The following is a 6,329-nucleotide window of genomic DNA, read 5'->3' as shown; positions in this document are numbered from 1 at the left end:
CAGGCCAAGCTCTGCCCGGTGTATGTTAAATATGTAAGGTTTGCAGGGATAGGCTGTCTATTCCTAAGGGCCCTAGGTCTCCTTGCATAGCTTATTGCTCTCCTTAGGGCTCCTCCTTTGAGGTAAAAAGGAAAAGATTTTCGCACAATACTTAAAGACCCTTTACACAGCAGATAAGCAGTTGCTGACTATCAAGTTTTTTTTTTAAATGCATTTAAGAGTCAAAATATCTAACTCTCCTTTCCGCCTATAAATCTCTAAGAGGTTCGGCAATGTTTAGTTCAAGTGACAGGTTAACCTCTGATAACTGAGGGGCCGATTCAGACCTGATTGCTAAGCTGCGTTTTCTCACAGCATGCGGTCAGATCTGAACTGCGCATGTGTATGAACCGCAATGCGGAACGCACCAGTGATCACAAGGAGATGGACAGGAAGTGGGCGTTTGTGGGTGGCAACTGACCATTTTCAAGGAGTGTCTGGAAAAACGCAGGCGTGTCCAAGCATGGGAAGGGAGGGTGTCTGACATCAAATCCGGTCCTGGACAGGCTGAAGTGATCGCAGTGGCTGAGTAAGTCCTGGGCTGCGCAGAGACTGCACAAAATCAGTTTGTGCAGCTCTGCTACACATGCGATTGCACACTTGCACAGCTAAAATACACACTCCCTGTAGGCGGCGACTATCCGATCGCAGGGCTGCAAAAATCACTGCCTAGCGATCAGGTCTGAATTCCCCCAATGGAAATAGGTTGGTTAAGTACTTAAAAGGCAAATACCACTGACTCATCACAAAATCACCTGAACCATAAGGCGGGACTTCCTTGCCAGCGGCAGTTGCAGAGCAGTCCATTATTCAAACAGGGGAGCCACACCCAGCACTGTTTGACAGTGTTTGAATAATGGACTGCTGTCAAGAAAGTCCAGAAACAGATCATTGTGTCCTCTCCCCTCTGCGACTTGGTATCGCCGGCACCACACATTCTTCATAGCCCTGGCTGGGTGGGCTGTCTTAACTCTCCTCTGTGAGGGGGGCATTCCCAATAATCATCTCACCCCTTTTAACCCCTTTGTCTGTGAAATTTAAAAAAATCTTTGTTAGTGGGTGCCTACATCATAAAAGCAAGCTACTGTCTAAATGTCCAGTATATATATATATATATATATATATATATATATAGTAGTCATTGTTCTCAAACCCTTTTTGGCTATTTGTCATGTACAGAATGTAGACATATCTAATAATAACACTAACACTGTCAACACTGACATAAAGTTGCCATTGCCAGAATGAATGCAATTTCTACTGCACTTTTCATGTAATCCTAACCACAGCCTAAACAATAACCCTAATTGCAGCCTAACCCTAAATTCTGGCTGCTATACTGTATGTGTTACATACATGCCTCTGAGCTGTTATTAGTTAGGCCATCGAGCCAAGTCAGGCTCTGAAGATTGTTAGAAAGTGGTCAACGGTATCCTTTTTCCATTTGGAGAACCTACGGGGTGAGCACCGTGAGGGGTCTGGTGAACGGGTTGGCGGGGAGACCCTCCACGTTCCAGGAGGCAAGGGGAAAATATCCATGGCTGGCAAATCACCCTATTGCATTCCTTCAGGCTCAGCATTATATTAGTTTTATTATAAGACCTTTTTCACCTTCGGATTGGAACAACCCATTAGACACACTACTACAAAACCAATGCTTGACAAAAAAAAAAGCTATCTCCTTAACATATAACTGCATACGCAGGGCCGGCCCTAACCAATATGATGCCCTAGGCAAGATTTTGGCTGGTGCCCCCTAGCACCACCACTGGTTGCACCTCTTTCCCAGCACCATCACCCCTCACCCATAGCAGTCCTTATTTTGGTGTTTGTACCCCCTATATTTTAAATAGGAACAGTTCGCACATTTGGCGCACAGCCCAAAAAGGGTGTGTTTTTGCTGGCAAGGGGCATGGCCACACAATAGTAACCCCAATTCCAATTATGCCACACAGTACTGCAACTTTATTCACATTTGATCATGCGATAGTGTCCATAATTCATATTACATCCCACAATAGTATTACTTTACCTTATAAACATTACTCCTCACAGTAGAGCCCCTTATTCACATAACATCACATTGAATTGCTCCTTATTTACATTACACCACACCCTATTGCTCTTTATTCATATTAGATGACACAGTAGTGCCCTTTCTATACGCAACGCCACATAGTAGAGCACCCTATACACATAATGCCACACATTAGTAATGCATTTATACACATAATTCCACACAGTAATGCCCCTTACACATTATTAATGTCCTTATGAACATAATGTGCCTTACACATTATGACAACCTTTATTAATGCCCTTTTACACATAATGTCCCTTACATATATGCCGCACATTATTAATGCCCTTATACACATAATGACACATAGTGCCCCCTACACATTTGCTGCACATTATTAGTGCCCCTATACACATAATGACACACATACAGTAGTACCCTGTTACACATATGCCACACATTATTAATGCCCTTATACACATAATGACACACATAGTGCCCCTTACACATGTGTTGCACATTATTAATGCATTTTTACATGACACACATAATGCTCCTTACACATATTCCGAACACTACTGCACAACCAACCCACTCACATGCACACAGCACTCACACTTCCACTAACACTGTGACCTCTGCCTCTGCTTGGATACAGATGTGTCCTCATAAATCTTGCCTCAATGCTAACGTCGGGCACCTTTTTTTATGAAAATGCATCTTATTTTCATTGCTATGTGGCTAGGATGCACAAGCAGATTCTGCTGATTAAAATGATATGCAGCATGCCTATATACTGTGTGAGACTGTGGCTGTATCTGCATATGAAATGCTACACACAGAATATAGGCATGCCGCATATCATTTTAATCAGCAGAAGCTGCAGATGCCCCTAGGCATATCAAATGCCCTAGGCAATTGCCTAGTTTGCCTATAGCTATGGCCGGCTCTGTGCATACGTCAGGTGTTTATACCAGATAAGTCTGAAAAGAACCTTATCCCGTGGCTCTCCCAACTTCCTAATGTGTCTTCAAACGATATACTACGCTCTCATGCCAAGGCATGTGCTTTATTACCTTACTCCTCATATATAGCTATGTTCCTGAATATTTTACACAGAGCCTATTTGTCTCCAAATAGAAGATTTTTAATAGGGGAATCACCAAATTCCAATTGTTATAAATGTGGCGCTAATTCAGCAGACTTATTTCACTGTCTTTGGGACTGCCCCATAATCCGAAGTTTTTGGATTCAGGTTAGAAAATATTCAACTGAAAACTTGGTTAATTATATCCCTATGACACCAGAATGGGCTTTGTTTGGCATGCTCCCCCCCAATGCTCGCACATCATATGGTGGCAAACGTCTTCTGTTAGCTATAGGAGCGGCGGCCTGCAAGACCATTTTGCAAACCTGGTTACAACCATCTCAGCCACTATTGTCACTTTTTAAAGCTAAATTACATTATCTTTTTAGAATGCAGTGGATCGAGGTAACTCTGGCTGGGGAGGCTAGGGTGGAGAGGTTTTTCCTCATGTGGGAGACATATATAGCCACGTTATCATTGCCAATACGAACACAAATTCACAATAGTTTAAAAGACACGACTTGGTACATGTTACAAGTGGCAGCAAATGATCCTCCAATCCCTCTGTAATACTACACTTTTAATGAACAATAGAGGCAGGACAGGGTGTCTTCAATGAGGCCTGTTCGGGCCGGGGGGGGGGGGGGGGGGGGGAGGGGAGATGGCGGGACACTGGTGACGCGGCAAACATTGATTGTGACTGTGATATCTCTGGTTTTGGTTCAATTACAATACGTGCATATCTATACACATATCTAATATCTCATTGCTGTGACAATGTATCATCTAACAGTATGATGGGGTTTCTTATTTCCTGTTCATGCATGATGATTTTTTGTACTCTGGAAACTCTCATTGGGATTTGTCACAATGTTTGAATAATAGTTTATTGATGCTTCAATAAAAAATGTTTAAAAAAAAAAAAAGAAAGTGGTCAACGGGAGACAAAAACATGGTAACTGGTGTGCGCAGCAGGGAAAGGGCATTAGGGATAATGGGAGGGGTTGGCGATCCCCAGCACTATTCAGGCATACCCTCTTGTCACCACAAACTGAAACTGTGCCCATTTCCTTGGGGCAATGTTGGGCGGTATGGTTTGGCCTGCTTTTGATATTGAAGCTGCTGTCTGACATTGTAGCTACGGAGAGAAGACTGTGATATGAAAAGTATATGACACAACAATTCAGTTTTCGGGCCAAGGCAACAGTATAGGTTTCAGGGATATCCCTGCTTGTACACAGATGGAATATTCAAACTGACCGAGGTAAATAATTAAGTCACCTGTGACTAATAGATATTCTTAAAACTTGGACTGTTGAGGTGCCTTGTGTACTGCGTTTGGGAACCACTGTACTACATGTATATGAGGCACCTAGTACAGTAGGCCTCTGTAATGTCACTAAAGCTGGGTACGCACTAAGTGATATATTGGCAGTTCAAGCTAATGGCGAGCGAAGCAAGCCGTTTCGAGGGGACAGGGTGCACTAAGTGGGGTTCCCTGTCACTGCACGGAGAAAACGACACCAACATTTTTTTAAAAACTCATGTCGTCCTTTCTTCATGTCGACCTAGAGTCCCAGACAACCTAAAAACTATGTCGACCTACTTACTGTCGACCACTAGTGGTCAACCTAAGTCTTATATACCTAACATACCACACCCACTATAAATACACCTTACCTATAATAGGATTTTAAATACCTATCGGTAAATCCTTTTCTCGTAGTTCATAAGGGATATTGGGGACAAATTAGTACGATGGGTATAGACGGGGTCCAAAGGAGCCAGTGCACTTTAAATTTCTTCCACTGGGTGTGCTGGCTCTTCCCCTCTATGCCCCCTCCTACAGGCAGTTATAGGTAAAACAGTGCCCGAAGGAGAAATGACATACTGTACTTGAGAGAAGGAACATAACAACGAGTAGTGTGGTGAGATTTATACACCAGCACACCATAACATAACCGGGCCAGCAACAGCTGAACAGGTAACACCTAACAGAGAACCTGCAGAGAGTCACCGCACAGAGGCGGGCGCCCAATATCCCTTATGGACTACGAGAAAAGGATTTACCGGTAGGTATTTAAAATCCTATTTTCTTTAGCATCCATAAGGGATATTGGGGAATCTAGTACGATGGGGATGTCCCAAAGCTTCCAGAACGAGCGGGAACGTGCAGAAACATCTGCAGCACTGCCTGCCCAAACTGGGTATCCTCTCTGGCCAGGGTATCAAACTTGTAGAACTTCACAGAGGTGTTCTTCCCCGACCAGGTAGCTGCTTGGCACAGCTGCAGGGCCGAAACTCTACAGGCAGCCACCCAAGAAGACCCCACTGATCTTGTAGAGTGGGCCTTCAGAGACTGTGGAACCGCAAGGCTGCCAACACATAGGTTTGCTGAATAGTGAGCCGAAGCCAACGAGCAATGAACTGCTTTGAAGCAGGGCAACCCTTTTTCTGTGCATAATACAGCACGAACAAGGAATCCGTCTTTCTGATCCGAGCCGTCCTCCTTACATAGATCTACAAGGCTCGCACCGCATTCAATGCCTCTGGAGGGGCAGAAGTGCCAGAACTGGATGAAATCACAATAGGTTGATTCAAGTGAAACGTGGAGACCACCTTCGGCAGGAACTGCTGTCTAGTCCTGAGCTCCGCTCTGCTCTCATAAAAGACCAAGTATGGACTTTTACATGATAAGGCCCCCAATTCTAAGACACGCCTAGCAGAAGCCAGGGCCAGTAACATCACCGTCATCCACGTGGGGTACTTGTCTTCTACTGTCATCAGAGGTTCAAACCAGGAGGACTGCAGAAATCTTAACACCACATTCAAATCCCAAGGTGCCGTAGGCGGCACAAACGGAAGTTGTATGTGAAGCACTTCTTTTAAGAAGGTTTGAACTTCTGACAACATAGCCAATTTCTTTTGGAAGAAGATTGAAAGAGCTGAAATCTGGACCTTAATGGATCCCAGACGTAAGCCTTTAGCCACTCCAGCCTGCAGGAAACTAAGGAATCTTCCCAAGTGGAATTCTGTAGATGGATATGTCCATTCTTTGCACCAGGAGACATATCTCCATCAGATATGATGATAGTGTTTTGACGTTACAGGTTTTCTGTCTTGCACCATAGTGGCAATGACCTTTTTGGAAAGACCTTTGTGAGCTAGGATGTTCTGCTCAAC

This window comes from Pseudophryne corroboree, chromosome 5 (assembly GCF_028390025.1).
Source record: "Pseudophryne corroboree isolate aPseCor3 chromosome 5, aPseCor3.hap2, whole genome shotgun sequence".
NCBI lineage: Eukaryota > Metazoa > Chordata > Amphibia > Anura > Myobatrachidae > Pseudophryne > Pseudophryne corroboree.
Note: the sequence above shows the minus strand (reverse complement) of the source record.